A 23,266-nucleotide genomic window follows, 5' to 3' on the forward strand; every position below is an offset into this window, starting at 1 on the left:
ATTGGTCTGTCTTCTATAAATTCATATATCTCTATATATTCAGGTTATTTAATTCAGTGGTTTACATATGCTCCAATTTTATTACAGAGCAAATAATGTTAACTCATACCTGCAAAGCCAGAGCAAGCCCTCTTGGGTCCCTTTTCCCTCCATTTATTGATGCTGGGGACAGGCTTCTCCTTGATAACGCACTTAAATGCAAGCTTTCCTCTCCTGATAAGAAAGAACTTTGCTTACTTTTGGCGCATTCTGGCCTCCTGCCTACCTTAGGCTTTCCCTTCAGTGGCCAGTAGTATCCTCTCTGGTGCTCATCTTTATCCAACTTCCTTGATGCAGAAATCCTTGATTCCTTCTAGGAGTTAGAGGGCTACATGGCTGAGTAGCTTCTTCCTTCCAGATGACGGTGTTCCCAGAAGGTAATGGAAAAGAATGAGCTGGCTACAGCTTAGCAGAAAGGGGCCCTGCATATAAAGTCTGTGGTATAAAACATGTATATAGGCAATACACACATCACAAAACAAACAAGTTTTGCTTATCTGTGTGTGCACACTCCACTCCAACATACTTGATGCAATGCATGACACGCACCTGCCTGCTTACTTTTACCACTCAAACAACCTGCAGAAATAGAATGGCCATTTAGGTGACAAACCTATTGTCCCCAGGATTGCAAATTCATTACAAAAATATATAAAAGGCTTTGGAATTAGCTTATGTTTATTATTTTTTAGTAATGTGAATAATTGAAGAGTGACCACCTATATACAAGCCCAGATAGTTATAGAATCACCCTTATAGTCAAGATTTGTTAAATCTTTCAAACAGCATGAATTTTTTATGAGCCCGATTAAATAGTGATGGATAATATTTATTATAACATAAAAAAACAACCTGTCATTATGTGACAGGCTCTGTGACAGCACTTTATATGCCCAACCACATAATTTTTACTAAAACCCTGTCAAATTCTGTACTTTTATTATGTCACAGATAGGAACATGGAGGCTGCAAGAGGTTAAGCAATTTGCCCAAGTTTGCACAGTTGGTAAGTGGTAGAACCGGCATTTAACCCCATGTAGTCTCAGTCCAGAGACCATATGCTTAATTACTGAGCAATAATACCTTCACACCTTAAGACCAGTAGATATAGCTTCTGTGGTGAAAAATCAGTTTTGTTTTTGTTTGTAATTTCAAATCTGTTGTTAACTCTTTCATTCCAAAGACATGAAGTATTCTCTTTCCAAAAAATTAAAGAATATCCAGGAAGAGAAGAAGGTGGATGGCAAATAGCCAAAGGGGTTAGGATTAAATTAGATGATTAAATCCCTAGAAACATACAACCTACTAAGACTGAATCATGAAGAAATAGAAAATCTACCAATTACTAGTAGGGTGACTGAATCAGTAATCAAAAACCTCCCAATGAACAAAAGTCCAGGACCAGATGGTTTCTCTGGTGAACTCTACCATACATTCGAAGATAAGTTAATACCAATCCTTCTCAAGCACTTAGAGAGAGAGAGAGAGAGAGAGAAAGGAATATTTTAAACTTATTTTACATGGCTAGCATTACCATGATACCAAGACCAAACAAGAAAGCCACAGGAAAAGAAAATTACAGGCCAATAACCCTGATGGACACAGATGTAAAAATCTTCAACAAAATATTAGCAAACTGAATCTGACAACACATTAAGAGGATCATATACCATGATCAAGTAGGATTTATTAGGATATGTGCAAGGCCAGTTCAACATCTGCAAATCAGCCAATGTACTACACCACATTGACAAAATCAATAGATACAAAAAAGTCTTTGATGGTATTCAACATCCATTTATGATAAACACAAAGAGGGTATAGAGGGAACTGTATAGATGGTATAGATAATTCCATATCTGATATCATACCCAATGGTGAAAATCTAAAAGCTCCTCCTCTCAAATCAGGAACAAAACAAAGATTTCCGCTTTTACCACTTTTATTTAATTCAGTTTGGAAGTCTTAGCCAGAGCAATTAAGCAAGAAAAAGAAATAAAAGTCGTCCACATTGGAAAGGAAGAAGTAAAACTGTCACTATTTGTAGATGACAGGATATTATATATAGAAAACTCTAAAGATTCCATTGAAAAACTATTAGGATAAATGAATTTGATAATGCTGTAGGATACAAAATCAATACACATGCAAAAAATCTCTATACTAATAATAAGAAAGAGAATTTAAGAAAATAATCCCATTTACAATCGCATACCCCTCTTCTGCCCCAACAGGAGAAAATGTAAGGGTAAGCTCCTTCACAAAGGTCTGGTAATGATTTTTCCAAATCTGACACCAAAGAGCAACAAAAGCAAAAATAAACAAGTGGAGGGATCCCTGGGTGGCGCAGCGGTTTGGCGCCTGCCTTTGGCCCAGGGCGCGATCCTGGAGACCCGGGATCGAGTCCCATGTCGGGCTCTCGGTGCATGGAGCCTGCTTCTCCCTCTGCCTGTGTCTCTGCTTCTCTCTCTCTCTCTGTGACTATCATGAATAAATAAAAATTTAAAAAAAAAAATAAATAAACAAGTGGGATTACATTGAACAAAAAAATTTCTGCACAGAAAAGGAAACCATCAACAAAATAAGAAGGCAACCTACTTACTGGGAAAAAAGATTTGCAAATCCTTTATCTGAAAGGGGTTATTATCCAAACTATATGAAGAACTCAAGTAATGCAAGAGCAAAAAACCCAAACTATCCAATTAAAAAAAGGGACAGAAGATCTAAATAGACATTGTTCCAAAGAAAAATGACAAGACATGCCATACCAATAGCTCAAAGGCACATGAAGGATGCCCAACACCACTTATCATTAGGGAAACATAAGCCAGAACCGCAATAAGATATCACCTCACACCTGTCAGAAAGGCTATTATAACAACAACGAGAGACAACAAATGTTGATGAGTATGTGGAGAAAAGGAAACCCTGTGTACTGTTGGTGGGAATGTACAGTGGCATAGTCATGATGGGAACTGTATGGAGGTTCCTCAAAAATGAAAAACAGAGCTACCATATGATCCAGTACTGGGTATTTATCCAAAGATAATAAAACCCTAACTCAGAAGGATACTTACAACCCCATGTTCACTGCAGCACTATTTATAACAGCCAAGATATGGAAACAATGTAAGTGTCCATAGATGAGTGAATGGATAAGGAAATTGATTCACACACACACACACACACACACACGTGAAAGAAGTCAGAGAAATACAAATACTATAAAATCTCTCTTATACTTGGAATAGAAAATAAAACAAAACAGACCTGAAGCTCATAGATACAGAGAACAAATTGGTGATTGCCAGAGGTGGGGGTGGGGGTGGGAGAGTAGAAGAAATGGATGAAGAGGGTCAAAAGTTTAAAAAACACCTGGATGTTGTATGACGAGTACCCAACTCATACCGTATGTGACTCACCACACGAGTCAGTCAGGCAACACTCGTGCTGGTTTCTGTCCTGCTCAACTGGACAGGTCTACTGATCACCAGGTTATATGCCACAGCAATGTAAAATTGTCACAAAGGATTCTAAATGCTTACTCTAGTTTTCCATACTTGATGTTGACTGGTGCTATGAACTGAATGTTTGTATCCCTTCCAAATTCGTAGGTTGGAATCCTAACCCCCAAAGATGATGGTATTCAGAGGTGGGGACTTGGGAAGTACTTAGGTCGTAAGGGTGAAGTTCTCATAAATGGACTGCTGCCCTTATAAAAGAGGTTCCAGAGAGATCCCTAGCACCTTCCGCCAGCTGAGGACACAGCAAGAGGCACCACCAGGAACCAGAAAGCAGGCCCTAACCAGACATGACTTTGCTGACACTTTGATCTCATGACTTCTAGCCTGCGGAACTTGAGAAATAAACTTCTATTGTTTATAAGCTGCCCAGTCTATGGTATTTCATTACAACAGCCTGAATGGACTAAGACAACTGGTAATAAAAAATTTTGTGGACCAGTACCAGTCTGTGAACTGTACTTTGAGGAGCATTAATATAGAAAAGATCAGCTTAGCATGTAATTAATTAAAATATACAAATATGCTAATGAATTAGATGGTTGGTTTATATTCTCCCCAGCCCTCCCTCCACACCCCACATGTGCTTTTACGCGTGCATGTGCACGTGGACACACACACACACACACACACACATTCCTGAAACATTTATTGAGAACCTACAATATACCTCATGTGATTTAGGCTCTGAGAATATAGTAATGAACAAAACAGATCAAGTCTGTGCCCTCAGGGAACTTATATTCTAATTCAACCAATGTTTTAACACTCCAGGGTCTAGGTTTCAGTTTGAGATCTTACCAATTAATAGCTCTGTGCTTTTGTGCAATTCATTTAATCCATTTAAGCAAGTTTTCCCCTCTGGAAAATGAGACGTATACCTACTTTAATGACATTGTCAGTAGGATTAAAATAGGTACTGTGGAGTCATTTTGAAAACTGTAAAATGATAATATGTATACCAATGCCAGGTCATTTGAATTTTTAGCAACAACCACAGAGCAGCGAGCACTCAGTTAAGATTTGCTGACTAAATGTGTGTAAGGTCCCATATGTGTGAGGTATATTTTTTGTGTGTGTAAAATATGCCTGTTCTTCAAATCCTTAAAACCACTGTACCACAAGAAAAGTGTATTAGGTATTGCAGGGCATAGCATATGTAATTCTACTCTTGGGTTACAGGTTTCTAAGAATACTGGTCTGAAAACACATTTTCTAAATATTTATTGGTTGGAAGCCTCTTTATATTGATTTGCATCACAATCTGAATGCTTTTTTCTTATAGGTTTTATTTATTTATTCATGAGAGGCAGAGACACAGGCAGAGACACAGGCAGAGGGAGAAGCAGGCTCCCTGTGGGAAGCCTGATGCAGGACTCGATTCTGGGACTCCAGGATCACTCCTTGAGCCAAAGGCAGATGCTTAACCATGAGCCACCCAGGTGGCTTAATTTGTTTTTGCTTAATTTTAAGGTCAGTTCATGAAGTCCAAGGATGAAAGCTATCAAAAGAATATTCTCCTGGAAGTGATTTTTTCTTAGGAAAAAAAAAAAAAAGGCAAACTGTCAACACGGTCTCAGCACAGCATAGCCCAGACACTGTGGTGGTCAAACTCTGCAGACAGGAAGAGTCCATTGTCAGTTAACTCACTCTCTGGGTCAGCAGACTGTAGGTGAGATCATCCTCACATGCAGCTCCTGGAACGTCCATCTCTTGGAGCAAAGACTCACCTACCTCCACGTTGTTTCTAGCATCCTCCTAGAACTGGCTATCAGGTGTGTCATGATTATGATCTATTTCAAAAAGCTGTTTCCCACTCAATTTTTTTCCTGCTTGTATTTCTTTCATTCTTTTTTTCTGAATTTCCAAGTGTTGCCCCACACTTGGTGTTCCAACTTGAGAAATTCTCAGTTGTGACAGGAGTGCCATGAGATAATTGCTATTTGGCTTCTGCTTCTCGCCCTTTTTTGTTTCTCCAAGGGTATAACCCTCTTTGAGGGTTAGTGACAGTACTTAGGGTCAGAGCGAGGCATAAATGCTCTTCAGATTCCACAAAAGTGTACAACTCAATTCAGAGGCTGGTTGAGGAGTACCTCCAACATTGAAGGTATAAGTCTGACGAGAGGCGCTAATGTAATTAAAACACAGGGATCTGCAAGAAGGGAGATTTAGTAACGGGAATAAAAATGGCTGCAAAAAACATATGACAAGGCAGCATGTCAGCTCCACAGGTGAGGAGAAAACAGAAACTGTGGGATTTTGGAGGAGAGGAAAAATCTGGAAAGGTTCTGGGTAGCTGCTGCAATATGAGACAGGCCTCCCAGGATTTCAATACATTTGGGGGCTGCAAGAAGGGGTGGGGGAGGGCATCGTTCCAGGCAGCGACAATTTGGGCAAACAGGTTGGCTCCTCTGTCAGAGGTCGGTAGGAATTACAGCCAGTAATTCAAGTCGGCTTGAGAACCAGTTCTTTCCAAACATCCTGAAGGAGAGGCGGGAAAGGTGGGATGAAGCCACGCTCCTGGGTGGGCACTGGTGTGAGACTGACAGAGAAGAAGCAATGATTTTAAGAGGGCGGAGTCATGACTTGGCCAATGCTTCAGAGAGGTGCTTCCGGCAAGAACACACAATGGATGGGGGGGTAAGGAGCTAAGCAGGAGACGGAGGAGGACATGCCAGGAAAAGTCTGGACGAGAGGTAACTGACCAGTCAAGGCCGTGGAGGCAGACAGAAGAGACGTTGTGTCGAGGGACTTCTACTCGTCTGTCAGGTCCAGGAGCCCCCAGCCATATGTGCCTGCTTACATCTAATTTAAATTCCTTAAGGAATAAGGTCAAATAAGATAAAAAATCCAGTTCCTCAGTCGTGTTAGCCACATTTCCAGTGCTCAGTAGCCACCTGTGACTACTGTACCAGATGATGCAGGTAAAGAACACAGTAGAATGTTCTACTGGACGGTACAGATGGCCACATTTTGGGGACTGATGGGGCACAGGGATGGGGAAGAGTATAGGCAGCTGAGACTTGGTGGCTAAATAACTGAGAAAGTGTCACAAACAGAAAAGGGGAAATCAGGAGGAGAAAGAGGAGGTGGACTGGGGAGGAGACGTCATTTAGTTTCTGTCAAACACCAGAGAGAATAAAGTGTGCACTCAAACACAGGGGTGTCCTCAGTGGAAGGAAAAACAGAAAAGACAGGTAAAGTCAAGGCCCCGGTGGGCTCTCCTGCAGCTGTGAAGGGGCCCTGCAGAGCCCAGCTATGCCCAGTCTCTCCCTAGCTTCTGCAGCTCCCGCAGCCTCCCTCAGACCAATGGCTCAAGTGTATGCTGTGACAGGACAAGAATCCGAGGTCCTGACTGCTTCCTCAGCTCCATGAACCCATTTTTCTCATAAGACACCTTGGCTTCCTCTTTCCCGACGGCCTCCTTCATCCTTCCCCATGCTTGATCCTTGGAAAGTCCCCTCCCCGCTTATTTCACTGCTTCCTCCTCAACTATTCTTTCTCATAGGGACCACCAAACCAGTGACCCCACGGCATTTTTTATTTTCCTCTCTTCCGCCTGGCTTAGATTCCAAGGTCTGTCACTAGAACCACTCCCTGGTGTTTCCTCCCTCACTCCCTCATGACTTTCATCAGCAAACCCAGCCCTGGTCAAATCCAACCCTCCTGCCATCTCCCCAAGCAATGGCATGTGTGGCTGGAGAAAACCACACAACCTTGCTGAATGGTCTCACTTTAAATATAGGACCACCGTATTATACTTCTCTAGTAACTCTTTCATTCTTCAGGGGAGTTCTTGTTCACCTTCTCCTAGCTCCTTAAATAGCCAATAGTCCCTCCACATTGACAGTTTTTTTTTTTTTTAAAGATTTTTATTTATTTATTCATGAGACACACACACAGAGGCAGAGACACAGGCAGAGGGAGAAGCAGGCTCTCCATAGGGAGCCCGACGTGGGACTTGATCCTGGGACCCCAGTATCACGAACTGAGCCTGAGGCAGACACTCAACCGCTGAGCCACCCAGGGGCCCCTCATTCACAGTTTTTTGTTGCAGAGAGTAAAGGAAAGCACACAGACCAGCTCTATCTCCTCAGACCCAGTGAGGCAGCCCGCACATATTGAACTTAGTGCAAACCGGGAAAATGTACACACAGTGTATGTGTGTGTGCGTGTGTGTGTGTCCTAGGAGGGCGGAGATGATCGCTAAAAGGCAACCCCCTCCAGGTGGGGTAATTAGAAAAGCTGCCCCCCTTCTGCTGGGGTGACATAGCCTCACAGCTGGGTTGGCAGAACAGGGGCTGAATTTTAGCTCCCAGCTGTCCCCTCCTGCTCTGCCACCACCAACACCAAGCATACTCCCTGACTTACCTGCATTTGCATCCAGACTTTGCCTTCTCCCCCCAAATACTGTGTCAACATACTGTCCTTGTTCCTATTCAAGGCCACCTCTTCACTCTCATGCTAGGTCTCGTTGCTTCTCTCTCTCTCTCTCTCTTTTTTAAAGATTTCATTTATTTACTCATGAGAGACACAGAGAGAGAGGCAGAGACATAGGCAGGAGAAGCAGGCTCCCTGTGGGGAACCCTGATGCGGGACTCGATCCTGAGACCCTAGGATCACACCCTGAGCCAAAGCCCCTCAGGTGCCCTGCTTGTTATCGTCTTGAGGACAGTCTCCACTTGTCTCTCTTCCCTTTTGTATTGTCACATTTACCTTTCCAAAGGATTGATCCAGCGTACCAACAACAGAAGCATCTCCCATCTTAATATACTCTCCCTTGATCCCAAGTATTCCGGGGGCTACTACCATGTTCCCAGTTGCTCCTTATAGCAAAGGTCCTCAAGAGCGGTTTAGACTTGCTTTATAGCAAGCCACTCTCTCCTCCTCACTTCCCATTCTCTTGTTAACACACCCTAATCAGACTTTCTCCCTTGTGACACCATTGAAACTGCTCTCATCAAGGATATCAGTGACTTCATCTGGCCAAATCTAGTGTTCAAACTCTCTCCTCGGCTTACTTGTTTCAGCAGTACTTGATAAGAATGATGACTCCCACCTTCTAGGAACAATTATCTTCTATCACTCACCCTTTCCTAGTATTCCTCTGATCAGACTGGTAGCTCCTCCTCCTTTTCTACTTAATCTCCAAGTGTTGGATTCCTCTTAGTCCTCTTCTCTAGCTACTCTCCCTCCCTAAGTGCTTTCATGTAGCCTCCTGGTTTAAGAAGCATCTGTGCTCTGAAGAATCCCAAATCTATATCCAACTGTTGTTCTCAACATTTCCTGTGGATGTATACAACAAGCACCTTATGGAACATGTACAAAACAGAAATACTGATTTCCCCCAACCCCAAATTTCTCCTGTTCGCAGCCTTCCCTTTCCCATTAAATGGCACCACCATTAACTCATCCTTCGAGCTCTGAACCTAAGAATCATCCGTGGGGTTTGTTCCTTCATCACACACTCTCTGCCAAATCCATCCCAATTCAAGATGTATCTGAGTAGCTTTCTCACTCCTTTGTTGCCTTCCTGTTCCAAGTTACCTCCAACAACATCCTTGGTGGCCTTCCTGTGGACATTTGTGCTTCCCTGTTGTGTACTTTACACATAAGAGCAAGAATAGTTTTTATTTTTTTTTAACATTTTATCCATTTATTCACGAGAGACAGAGAGAGAGAGACAGACAGACGCAGGCAGAGGGTGAAGCAGGCTCCATGCAGGGAGCCCGACGTGGGACTCGATCCCGGGTCTCCAGGATCAGGCCCTGGGCCAAAGGCGGCGCCAAACCGCTGCGCCACCCGGGCTGCCCAAGAATAATTCTTAAGAATGTGAACCAGGTGCGGTTATTCGTCTGCGCGCCCTCCCGTGGCTTTTAGTTGCTCTTGTAAGAGCCCACAGGGCTGCTCCGGATCTGGTCCTCCCACACCTCTCCCAGTTTCACTACCGCCGCTCTCTGGGTGGCTGGTTCCGTTCAGCCAAGCCGGCTTCTTGCTGCTCCTGCAACCTACCAGGTCTATTCTTCTCACCTCTGAGTTTCAGGCTGACTGACTGCGGGTGGGAAGGCCGTGCCCACCAAGCCCCCCACAGGTATCTTGCTAAGCTTATTCTTTCATCTCATTCGGGTATGACAAGTGTTCAAAGGTCTCGTCTGCGGGCCGGTATCTGCCCAGCTACAAAGTCACCCCATGCCCGGCGTTATTTTTCTTACACTACTTACCAGTACCTGACATTTTTGTTTACTTGTTGTCTGTCTCCTCCCTCCCACCCCCCTAGAATTGAAGCTTCGCGAGGGCCCCTGCGCCTAGCACAGAGCCCGGCACTTACCCTCCAAACCGCGACTCCTCCGGAGTCTTCGGGCCCCTCCCCGTTTGCTTCCGCCCGACGCAGCCTCCCGCCCGCCGTCCGCAAGGCCCCTCCACCGCGCTCCTCCCACCCGGTTCTCAGCTCCCACCACAGTCTTCCGCGCGGCTGCTTGAAGCGGACTCCGGAGAGTCGCGGGGAGGCGGGGCCGACGCCGCCTCGGAGGGGCGGGGCGGGGCGGGCCCGGGGGCGGGGCCTGCGTGCTGCGTGCGTGCGCGTTCTGGAGGCGCAGCCGCCGCCGCCGCTCTCGAGGCCGCCGCCGCCGCCGCCGCCGCCGCCGCCGCCGCCGTCGTCGCCGTCGCCGCGCAGAGCCCGAGCAGGAGCCACGGCCGAGAGGAGGGAGGAGGTGGAGGAGGAGGTGGAGGAGGCGCCGGGCCGCGGGGTGAGTGAGGCGCGGGGAGCCCGGGGCGGCCCCCGGGGGAGGGCACGGGCGGCTCCTGTCGCCGGCCAGTCCCCTGGCTCCCCCTTCCTCCTCCGCGTTCCCTCGGAGTCCGGGGCGGCGGCCCGGGGGCCTGGCCGGCGGGAGGGGCCGGAGCTCCGGAGGCCCTGCCGCCGCCGCCAGGGCCAGAGCCGGCCACGCCCGCGGACCGAGCCGGTCCGCCGTGGCGGGGCCTGCGGGAGACGGACGGGAGGGGCCCGGGCCGGGTGTGCGAGAGAACGAGGACATTGTGTCCCCCGCCCTCCAGCTGCCCGAGGTGCCATGGCACAAGCCCGTGCCCCTCGCCGTCTCCTCCGACACGGTGCCCTCGCCGCCTGCCGCCCGCGGGCTGCAGAGCCTGGACGTCGCTGCCTTTTCCCTCGTCTTGCGTGTCCGCGGGCTGGGCACAGACCTTCCCGCGAGCCCGGCTCTCCCCTCGGGGGCACGCGGCAAGGGGCCCGAAGGCTGGGCGGACTGCCTGCCCTCCGTGCTGCGCCTCCGCTCCGCCCGTCGGGTCCGTGCCCCTTTCCTTCCTTTATCCCCGGTGCCGCGGCTGACATCTCCGCGTCCCCTCCGCCTCCCAGCCGCCTCCCAGCCGCTTTCCCGCCCTCTTTCCTCGCGTCTCCCCGAGCCCGCCCGCGCGTGTTCGCCTTGTCGGCGTTGCTCTTCTGGAGTCTGTGCTTCGTCCCTGAGTTTTGTTAGAGAGGAGGCCAGTCCCCGTGTGATTCTTGTCTTCCTTTGGCCGGGGGCCTGCTGGGAGTGTGGCTTGTCCCCTCAGGAAGTTAAGGGCAGTGACGGCAGCTGAATCGTGTGACTTACTGCGACAGGGAGAAGGTGAGGGGAAGACGCTCGAGCCTGGGAAACGGGGTCTCCTCGCAGGGCTGAGCCCCGAGTTTGGGCGGCCTTCCGACCTCCTGGGAAGAAGAACCAGCGTGGAGCTACCGATTCCTTGTTGCGAGGGGAGGTGGTTTTGTCATTGCTCTGAAGGAAGGAGGGCATAAGAGAAAAGGAACCGCGGCAGGAGGTTACTGGGCCCTACAGGTGGCCCCGGTTTTCTGCTTCCCGGGCCTGGGGTGATGATTCTTTCTGTTTTTATCGTAGTATGAGTAAAGTAGCAGCTCTTAGTTTTAAGGCAGGGTGCCTACCTTCAAAAGCATGCTGCAGGGCAGTCTCAGGGGATGCTGCTGGAAACAGGATTTGGAAACTTTCTTCTGGTTTCCTGTCAGTGTGTGGAGGCGGGCATGCATGTGTAGTCTTTCTTTCCTTTTGATGTAATTGATATCTGCAGTACTTTGACATAATAAACACTAAATCAGGCCCCCGAGCTTTTCTCTGTCTTTATTATGATTTCTTATACCACTTTCTGTTTTGAAACTATATTTGCATTGGGTGCAGTTATTTTTTTTAGTCTGGTGTTTCACTGAGCCTTGTTTCCTTGGTATTTTCAACTGTGTACTGAAAAATATGATTAAATGCAAGGTATTGAGGATCACACAGTGTCTGGCACAGTGTAGGCACTCGGAATTTTATGGGTGGGTTGAATGATTACAAGGAGGTGTCTAGGTATTATATATTTTCTGTTCATTTGAAGGTAGCTTATGTTAGAATAGTACACTTCCACTGTAAAACAGTAATTCTTAACCTTTTCTAGGCCACTGACACCTTTGAGATCATGATGAAATATATAGATTTTCTCTCCAGGAAAAAAAAAAAAGTTAATAGATGTTTATGCATGAAATTTTGCATTCAGTCTCAGGTTCCCTCTGAAACCAAGCATAGATACCTGTCTCAAAGGAAAACTGGAATCCCTGAGTGTTATTCAATTCCATATTAAAACTGTTCAAAAGCCTTTGTTCACCTTCTGTGTGGCCTCAAGAATGGCAGTGTCGGTACTTACAGACCAAACTTTGGGTCTTTAGGAATAAGATTTAAGAGTAATTGTTACTACAATTTTATGAAGAAAAGTTGTCATTAATAACTACTACCAGTCAGTTTTGAGCTAATACACTAATGGCTTCCAAGGAAATAAGATTGCTATAGTCACTTTTGGCAGCCTAAAATCACAATCACAACTGACTTAAGTTTTTATTGTACAAACTCCTAAGTAACATGATCAACACTTAAATCTTCACAAATCAAATTATTCATTTTTCCTGTTCTCTTCCGAGCTTGTTTAAATGCATGGTTTTTCATGTAGTTAATAATTATTATACCAGCATTTAATATTACTTCAACAACTGCTTTTTGAATGCCTGTTGTGTGAATAAAATCAAGTTCTTGTTGTCATAGAGTTTATATTTCAATCAGAAGAGATGGGCCATAACCAAATAAATGTAGAATATATTACATGATAAGAGCTATGCAGAAGAGTCAATTAGGGTGAGGGAAAGAGAGAAGCAGTGGCAGGGATGGCATGAGACTGGAGCAGAGACCTAAAGGCAGTGAGTTAGATGTGCTCTCTTGGGGAAGAAAGTTGTAGGCAGAGGGGACTGCAAGTGCAAAGACCCCCCTCAGTGTACTTGGCCTTTTGAGAACAACTAGGAAGACAGCAAGAAGGAGTGAGGGAGCATTAGGTGAGAGAAATAACAGCCTTGTAGGTCATGGTAAAAACTTCAGATTTTACTTTTTTTTTTTTTTTAAGATTTTATTTATTTATGAGAGAGAGAGAGAGAGAGAGAGAGAGAGGCAGAGACACAGGCAGAGGGAGAAGCAGGCTCCATGCAGGGAGCCTGATGCAGGAATCGACTGGGACTCCAGGATCACGCCCTGGGCCAAAGGCAGGCGCTAAACCGCTCAGCCACCCAGGGATCCCAGATTTTACTTTAAATGAGATGAGCAATCAACTATTGGAGGGTTTTAAGTAGAAGAGTTTGTGGGAATCCTTCTGGCTGCTGTGTGGAAATCAACTTGGTGGGAATTGGCCAGGGCAAGAGTATAAGCTGGAAGACCAGTTAGGAGGTTTAATCTTCATTTTAAGCCTTTTTCAGAGGTTGCAAAAATACTCCCATCTACGGGTTACCGGTTGTTGGGCATGTAGATAGTTTGTTTCACTTTACTAAAATTATGATGAAATGAACACTTTGAATATGTAGCATTTTCTTTCTTTCTTTTGGAATTTTTTCTTGGGACGATTTCCAGAAGAAGAACTGAATCAAAGTATGTGAATTTACTTGTCTTCTTGATGTATCCTGTGAATTACTTTAAAAAATATGTTGTACTAGTTAAAGGGATAGCCACAGTTGTTGATCTTCAGTGTTATGGCAGTGTTACTTGCATTGAGTATTATTATTTAATACTTGAAAAAAATCATTTGAGTTATAAAAGAAGATCTTTTAGTTAGGTTGAATTTTCAAATAGCTTGAATTTAAAGTTCATATCATAATTTACCTCTCCAACATTTAACAACAGAGTGCTAATTGTTGGTGATACAGAGATGAATTAGGGTATTTGTCCTCAGGGAGTTTTACATTCTGTCATGATTCAGAATCTAATAGTTAAATAACTTAAAAGTCTTGCCAAAGTTTACTACCATCCATGAACTTTGTTATTATATGACTGATCTTTTATATACAATACACATTCCAGTCGAGCATCTAATTTTTCATATTGTTTATTTATTTATTTATTTTACACAAAGGGATTTTTATTTTTAAAAAATATCTTATTTATTTATTCATGAGAGACCGAGAGAGAAGGAGAGGCAGAGAAACAGGCAGAGGGAGAAGCAGGCTTTCGTGCTGGGAGCCTCACGTGGGACTCCATCGGGGTCTCTAGAATCATGCCCTGGGCTGAAGGCGGCGCTAAACCTCTGAGCCACCTGGGCTGCCCATAAAGGGATTTTTAAATGATATCTGCAATTTGTTTAATTTCTGTTATGTGTGTCTTTAGAATCTTAAAACTGACAGCCCCATGTTTTGTTCTTTGCAATAAATTATGCAACTAGTACTTAGTTGAATTTTTAGACAGTTGTAATTCTTTATAGCTTTCAAAACAGACTATTGTTTTTGTTAAATAAGGTTAGTATTGCATCTTTGACATTTTATTTAGTTTATAAGGAAGAATGATACTAGTCGGTTTTGATAGAAATTTTACCACTGTGAGAGCACTCCTCAGCATTTCTAGTTCTGAAATCTAGATGGCTTGATTTGGCATGAACAGGCAACTCCACCATCTCTAAAGTGAGTGAGTTGAATAATTGAGTTACCTGCAAGCAGCTAGCACTGTGTCTGACACATGCTAGGGATCCAACAGATGTTCATTGAACTTCAAATAACCTCTAAGTTCCCAGTTCTAAAATTCTCGTATTTTAGAAGTTCAATTTAAAAATTTGTATAAAGTGTTTATATATTAATGTTGTGGTGAGTTTAAAATTGTGAACATAGTCTTACTTCCTCCTGATGTTCCTTTTCAGATTAAACTCATCAATTTTAAAAAGAGTTACGGCGTATTTCCAAGTATTTTCTGTTCATTCTGATGTCATATATTGCTGCATGACTTAATGCCAAATTCACATCTTATGGAAGTGATTAGTGTTAAATATATTTAAGCTTTCTTATGTTATTGAAATGAGCACCCATTCTCCCCACTCCCTTTTTCTTTGCATGAAATTTGGGGATTACAAGTGGTAGTTTTTATGTGCTTTACAGTTTTTCATGTACAGAGGTAATATTGGCCCTTTCAGCTTATGAATTTTTGTTACAATGGTTATGGTCACTGAATGAATCACTCACTCTTCACAGTCCCCTTCTCACAGTTTTGAGATGAGTGGTTAAGAGGCCAGTTTGTTTCAAAGTTAAATGATCCAGAAGAGTATTGAACCTATAAGCTTCGTTTCTTATGACATACTGATCAGCAAAGCAGTTTAACAGAGAAGCTATGCCATGTTCTCGTTTCCGCTTGAAAATAGGTCTTTTAGATGTGGAAGGTATGTGACCGCACCAATAAGAAAAGGAAATTGTGTGTGATGATTAAGGTGGAGTTGAAATAAGAAATAGTGTACTTTTATAAGTGGTCTAAATAATCATTTAAATATAATTTTCAGAAGTATATGATATGTACATGAAAGATTAAATGTGTTTTATGAAGTTAACCTCAACCAGGGACAAGTCAATGGCTTTTTTTTTTTTTAAAGGTACTGATGACTTATTTAAGCTAATTCCAGATAAATCTGGAAAAAAAAATTTCTTTGCATACCCAGCTATCTCTAGACTGTGTAGTTCACATTGCTAGAGATTGGTTCAAAGTGCGGAATGGTAAAGTTAACCAGTTTTGAAATTAAATATGTAACCTGGTGTTTGGTTTCAGAATATATTTAAGTTATAGTCCATATTTCATAAGAATAGGAATATACTAAACTATACATTGTAACTGGTAAAAGATACTGTTGGATTAATTAAAGCTTAGTTACTTTGAACTTACAAGTTTGTATACCTTTAACATTCATGGATTTTGCAGTGCTATGTTATACACATGTATTCTGGTTGTAAGAAATAACTTTGCTCAGGATAGAATTGTGGTTTAGTTATCAACCACAAAAGTGTAAAAGTAAAAGAGGCACAAAGAACTGGATGCAGTTGTTTCTTTGAACAAATCCCAGATGCAGCTTGTAAGATTCTAAGTTAGTAGTATGAAATTATCTCCTTTTGCGGACTGAATATTTCAGATCACTCAGACGTATAATCTAAAGAGTAAATTTATTTACTATGTTTTCAATGATATTTAAAAATTCGTTCATAAACAGGATCATTCTGTTCCAGACAAGTTGGCTGTATTATAGAACATTACACAAGCAACCATAACTTAATTATTTTGCAGTTGAAATTTAACATTAATCTTTGGATTTTATGTAGTTTTCAGTGTCTAGTCCAAATCTTTGATGTCTTTTGATGTACCTTTTCCATTCCATTGAATGCATGTAAAAATGTTGCATGATTTTATTAATAGATTTCTGATTCAGTCATTGAACAGATGTTTGCATGACCCAATATTATGTTCTTTGATGGAAACTGAGATGTGAGGCTGTAGCTTCTATTATAAGGAATTTATAGTCTAGTAATTTATTTTGTTTGCCAGAACCTGACATATGTTTTATAAATAAATGTTGTATTTTCATGGTAGGTGAAAATAGAATGATACTCATTCTCTAAGTAAGATCAGTGTGATACTTTAAATTTTCTCTTAGTTGCTCAATAGCTATTTCTGTTGTATTATTTTCTTTCTTTTTTCCCTATAGTTTTATTTTTTTCCCTGTAGTTTTCCCTGATATTATAAGAATACCAGTTTCCCAGTTTAAAATACAGTAAAATTAGAATCTTTTGCTTACCGTCTATTTTACCTCAATTCAGGACTTTTTTTTTTTTTTTCCTTCAAATTGCTTTTCTGTGTATATGCCAAATCATAGGGAAGTTTTGTTTTTTTTCCTTTCTGTTTCAGATGGCAGTTTTAATTCTGTGTTCAGTGCAAGAAGGTTTTTTTGTTGTTCTTTTGTTTTTCCTAGAACAGCTTAATCTTTTTTCGTTACACTGATAAAAATCATCTTTTGCCACTAAAGTTAACTATGCCCTAGAACAGAAATGTGCATGTAGAAAAAAATGCATCAATGTGCATTTTTAGTGAATGTTGGTAGCTTGCCAGCTTTATTTTCAAGTTCCTCCCCATTCCAGAACTAACTATGATGTGCTTATAAGGCAACAACAGTATACATAGTTAATTTGCAAAACAAGAATAGTTTTTCATTTTTTCATTTTGCATGTTTTGAGTTAGGATTAATTGGACATTTATTATTATCAATTGACCTATAATAAAACAGTTCATTTAACTGTGGTGCTTTCTGATGAAACATTGGCTGACTTTTAGTACTCAGTTTCATGAGTACTACTGCATTTTGGTGACATTCTTTAGTCTAAAAGTAAGTGTGAACATAATAAAAGCTGGAAACAAAGTAAGTTTGACGTTTTCTTTGCACTAAGGAAGTGTTCTTTCCAAGTAACATGTCCTTGTTAGGGTCAGCATCATTTTTCAGTGATAATAGCTACTTAAAACATTTTTTTTCCTGTTTAAAGTAATTCATGTTTAATTATGGTATATTTTGAAAAGAACATAAATGTAAAGAAGAAATTGAAAATCATCTATAAATCCATAACCCAGAAATAGTTACTGCTAAAATTTAATTGTACATTTTTCAAGTTCTTTCCTTGCATGTACGGATTTTTTAATTTTTTAAAAAAATGGAATTATACTTTTATATATACTGTTTTGTTCCTACTTTTTTCTCTGAACAAGATATTGGTCTCCTAGTATGGGACTTTTAGGTTTAATCTTTATAATATTACTATTTTAAATAACACTGAAGCAAACATCTTTGTACATTTATCTTTGATTGCATCTCTGTTTTTTTTTTTCTTCCTTTAGGATAGATTCCCAGAAGTGGGATAACTGGATCAGAGGGTGGTTACCCTGTGTATAAGAGTGTGTGTCTCACTGCACCTTCAATGGCATTGAGTAGGTCAGTTTTTACAATCTTTGCCAATTTGATAGATATGTTACAATACGTGGGTGGTAATTGCAAAATCCTCTTATTAATAATCTGTAAAACCATCATAGTATATGATTGGTAATTTGTAGTCATCCTTGAAAAAGCTGGTAGGAATGAATTTCTTTGAAAATATTTTAGGTGTAAGTAATCTTTGTGACAAAAAAGACATTCCTTGAAGTTGCAATCTGAGCATCGTTCTTTCATTGGAAAGAAATAGTATTTTAATGCTCTCCCTTTACTAAGCTGGCAAACATGAGAAAGCTTATTGTATAGTATGTTGTAAGTGGAAGTATCATGTAAAACTAAATTATTTCAGATAGATGAGGGGGGTAGTCACATAGTTCCGACCAAAAAAAAAAAAAAAAGCCAGCACAACTTAGGGTTTAGACCAATGGGCTTGGACTTAGGCAGCCTGGGTTCAAATCCTTGCTTTGCCACTTACTAGGTATATGATTGGAGGCAACTTACTGAGTATATAATATGAGATAACTTACTAAATATGTGATTTGATGTTTCTGAACTTTGGCTTTCTCATCTTTACAAGGAGAATAATAACACTTCATAGGTTTATTGAGAGGATTGGGAATAATATGTAAAACTGTGTGGCACATTGTAAACATTTAATAAAAACCAACTGTTGTTAAATTTGTGGGTTTTTACCTGTTTTGTGGGGTGTGGGCAGGAGCTATCATTTGTGTGTCCTTGTTTACATGATTAAGTGCAGAAATGCAAAAGGGCCATGAGCAGTGGCAGCTGGAGGGGAGTGGTAGACATTCTTTATAGTAGGAATGGCATGAGCCAAGATAGAAAGTTCAGGACCAGTTGGAGGACAGGGGATTGATTTGACAGAAGCCTGAGCTTGTGTAATTAGAAAATACGGAGATACGGCTGTAAAGATTTATTGGGCTAGACTATAGAAGTTACTGAATGCTGGGTTGAGAAGTATAAACTTTATTCAGGAGCACAAGAAGTTTTTGAGATGAGGAAAATGACCCAATCAGAACATTCGTCTTTTGGAAGATGAATCTGGCTACAGAGTATGGAATGAATCAAGGAAGAAAGGAATCCAGGGCTAGGAGGCTGGCTTAATAATAACAGAGGTAATGCAAATCTGAGAGTTCAATGGAAAACAGAAGAGTAGGTTTTGAGGAGAGTTGCTATTGTGAAAGTCACTATTGTGAAAGTCTCTGGGTCTTTAAGTGTACTCAGTTTGAAGATGAAATTCAGAACAAATAGTCTGTGCCTAAGGGGTGGGCTATATGGAGTTAGGAACCACTGAGAGAAGATAGGACTCACTGTGCTTTGGTTGTTGCTACTTTTTTTTTTTTTTTTTTTAAATTGAAGGGTGAAAGATTCCTGTTATTTAATCTGTGAAAAGCATATATTTATGCTCTTTCTTTGACAAATGGATAATCTGCAGAAATTTATTTAGCATTCTGAGTTCTTAGTTAACGAAGACACTTCAGTTTTAGATATTATATTTCTGGAGGTATTATCTTAAAATACTTCACTGTAAGGTTAAATTTTGCATGTGTCTTTCAGCATTTGTCCATGCAGCTGGATCAGAAGCATCAGTTATGTGAGCAGAAGTGATGAAAAGTGAAATATAGGCTTCTTGTTAAGCAGCTAAGAATGTTGTGGGCAGGGAAATATGGAGCAATGGAAAATAGGAAATTGAGTATGTGATCTTTAGAGAAAATATTACTTGTAGTACTTCTTTCCTCTTCTCTTTAATTAAAAGAAAGGAAAAAAAAAGTTTGCACGTGTGATTCTTAGTCATTTTGGTTCCTGGCTCTAGCTCTGTGCTAAGCTGAACTTTCTACTTGGCTGAATAATAAGTAAGCAGGTTAGTCTACAGATTGATATTAATGTTTCTTTGTGAATGGTAAGTAAACTCATATGGGCTGTGGATTATCTGCTTGTTTTCTTCCTTTAAAACACCAATTGAAGAAAGAAACAATGCCCAATTTTTAAATGTAAATACAGTCTTGTAATACTTTCAAGGTGTTTGCATTTTTAAACCGCTAAATTGTTGTATCTCTCTTAATGTTTGTTTTGGCTTTCAAATATTTTCTAAACTCAGAAGTAACATCTTTATTACTATTGTCATTTAAAATCTTTTTTAAAATATTCTTGAAAATATTTTAAGTTATAAGCAAATGTAGCACATAGTATTGGAGATTGTGTTACTTATTACAAATACTGTATTTTTCTTTTGTGAAACTGCAAAAGCCCATAGCTTGTAGACTAAATGATAATTCCATTTGCTAAAGAGACCTCAGATATTCAAAACAGTTATTTAATGTAGCAAACTGTAAGATTCTAATTGAGTCCCTTTTGAATTGGTTTGAAGATATTTCTACTTATTAACAGAAATCAGAACTACAGTTATTCTCCTAGTTCTCATCACACTTGTCCTTCTCTCCTTCCCAGCTGAGAAGCTGAGAGCAGGATCATTCATCCCTGGTTTGGGCCATTCTGGCACTGTCATGTTATGGCAGCAATGGCCTTCCCAGTCTGTATGTTTTACATTCTTGGAAGTTTTTCTCCTTCCATGTTGGCAGAAAGAATAAGTTATTAGATTGAGTGGCTGGCAGCTCATGGCATACAATTATAAGAAAATTCACAATTTTACATTTCACTTATACCTCAGTAAAACTAAAGTAAAAAATTTCATTTTTTTTACATGAGGTGACATATGACGTGTGTGAAACATGAATAGACTCATATTCCATCCAAAAGGATAGAAATACGAGAAAATAAAGCTCACTTGTTGGATAGAATGTTGTATATGTTTTTCTTATTCTTTTTAGTTAAAAAACATTTTTTCTTATGTCTTTTGGATCAGCAGTTTTGAGTGCTAAATGTAAATTGTTGACTAAGAAATCAGTCTTTCCCTAAAACAATCTTAAACATTCTGGCTAGTGACCCAACAAATAGTTATTGCATGATTATTGAGTACCTTCATACTATTCTAGGAACTAGAGATAGAGCAGTGAATAAGACTTATTCTCATGGAACTCTTCATACAAGTGGGATTTGGTGGTGGTGGAGAGGAATAGTAAATAAGTGAATAAGATAATTTAATTTCAGAGGTCACAAATGTCATGAAGAAGTTTTAGACTGAGTGTTGAGGGAAAGCTCTGAGATGGTAATATTTAATTGAGACCTGAATGACAAAAAGCTAGACGTGATGATCTGCAAGAAGAGTGAACCAGGCACAAATGCCTTGAAGTGATAAGCAACAAGTTATGTTTGAGAAGGCCATCATGGTAAGCTGAGAAGAGGACTAGTAGATATGGCATTGGCAGGAGAAAAATCACATAGGTCTTTGGTGAAAGGTTTAGATTTTGTTCTTATAAATACAAAGGGAAGACATAGGATATCACTACATACATAGCTTTATGGGTAAATATGTGTAACTTTTGAATTTGAAGTTGGTGTTATTAATGATACTGGTTTAAAACAAACCTGTAGGGTAACCAGTTTCTGTAGACATATAAAATCACTAACATGGTACATAAATTATGTTTTCCCAGGGGTCTGCTGAGAAAGGAATGCAATTTTTCTCAGTATTGTAAAAAGCCTAATGAATCTTTGCTTTGACCAATAATTACATTGACTCAAATCTTTGCAGCTAATTATCACAAATCATTATCATATATTGTGGTGATTTGTAAACTGTTAATGAAATAAAACATCATGCTTGCACGTTAAGAACCTGACATTGAGTTTCATTAGTATTTAGGTCTTTGACAATTTGAGACTTCTGATTAGCCATTAATTATCTAGTTAATTAAATGTCAATGCAATTGGTAGACAAAAATGTGTAAAGATGTGGAATCTGTGGAGAAAAGAGATTTTTCACAGTAAGGTTGATCAGTGACCACTGATCAGTGTCCTAATCTATAGAGGGACCTATAGGGAGAAGGGAAGTAATATTTTTTTGAAGGTAAAGTTACTGTATCATTTAATCTACAAAGCAAATCTGAAAAATCGATATTGCTCATTTGTTTACAGATGATAAAACTCTATAATTTATGCAAATTAACAAAGTCTAGTTATAAAGGATAATGGTGACAGCAAACTTTCAGAAGGAACTAGTGCATTATAAAGTAGATAGATGAAACCATAGATAGATTATCAATAAATATTTGTATTTTGCTTTTATGGAAACATGAATGAATTAGTGGAGTAGCTGAATCCCTGTACCCTTAAAATCCTGTCTTCAGTGTAACACATTATTTTCCTTCTAGATGAGTCTAGGAAATTACTCAGAAATAATTGGTTTCACCTTTTTTTCCCAGCAAAATCCCCCCCCCCCCCCCCCACTCCGTAAGGTTTAAGTTACCTAAATCAGTCACACAGTAAAAATCCTGAGAAGGGAAATAATGACCACAAACTTGAAAAGTATAATTTTCACTTAGATTTTAACTGACTAGTTTGTAATGTTTTTAGCTTTTAAAACATTCAAGATACCATCTTTAGGTTCTGTCTCTTAATTTTTTTTTAACTTTAAAAATTTACTATAGTTTTCTGAACTGAGGTAGTGAAAAAACAGTAGTTGAAATGTTTATGTAGACAACATGAGTTGTCCACCTAATCTCTGACTGTTTCAGTGGTGTGGGAGGGCATACTTAGGCAGAATAGTAGTATGAGATCTCTGAACTGCTTATTTATAAAACTTCTTCTAATCCTTCAAATGCATTATATCTTAATAAATTTAAGTTTAGAATACCTAATAGAATGGATGCCTAAAAGATGAAAGCAGATGCAGGTAATCTAGAGAGTGAAAGAAACTTTTAGTTGAAGGTTTCAAAAGGAAAGGGCTTATGATACAGGATTAACTGTAGGAGAATGCATAATATGTGGAAATTGCTGTGATAGACTGCAAAAGAAATTTATTTTCACAAAAACAAAAAGAATTTTTTTTTTTAAGATTTTATTTATTCACGAGAGACACACACAGAAAGAGGAGGCAGAGACACTGTCAGAGGGAGAAGCAGGCTGCATGCAGGGAGCCCGATGTGGGACTCAATCCTGGATCACTGGGATCACGCCCTGGGCTGAAGGTGGTGCTGAACCCGCTGAGCCACCCAGCCTGCCCCACAAAAACAAAATTGATGAAACGTGGGCTATGAGATAATGTTGAAAAAGTACAAAGAACACTTAGGTTAGATATAGTGGCCTACAGGGGCCTTCAGAGAGGATATGATGAATCTTACCATGTGTGGCAGTATCATTATTTAGTATGGGATCTGTCTTGATGGTGTGGGTTGAGAGTACAGTACAGTAAATCTAGATACAATGAATAGGGTTATTTTTGTGAAGAAGGAACATATTTTAAAATTTGTTGCCAGTTGTCTGAGACTAAGGTTATAAGATGACAG

At 40.7% G+C, this 23,266-nt stretch overlaps 1 protein-coding gene across 7 annotated transcripts in view; it reads left to right on the forward strand.

Annotated features, from left to right (window-relative positions):
* Positions 1 to 9,461: 9,461 nt before the first annotated feature.
* RAP1A (RAP1A, member of RAS oncogene family) overlaps positions 9,462 to 23,266 on the forward strand; it is a 71,020-nt gene continuing 57,215 nt past the window's right edge. For 2 of the 7 annotated variants that reach the window (XM_072766461.1, XM_072766467.1), the window contains exons 1-2: positions 10,152 to 10,306; positions 17,753 to 17,846. The gene's annotated coding sequence lies outside the window, so the exon portion shown is untranslated. Of the gene's footprint in view, positions 9,652 to 10,108; positions 10,307 to 10,490; positions 11,177 to 17,752; positions 17,847 to 23,266 lie in introns of those variants that run through there. The other 5 variants (XM_072766463.1, XM_072766462.1, XM_072766464.1 and 2 more) reach the window with 5 other exon arrangements.

Source organism: Vulpes vulpes, chromosome 8 (assembly GCF_048418805.1).
Source record: "Vulpes vulpes isolate BD-2025 chromosome 8, VulVul3, whole genome shotgun sequence".
Taxonomy (NCBI): Eukaryota; Metazoa; Chordata; class Mammalia; order Carnivora; family Canidae; genus Vulpes; species Vulpes vulpes.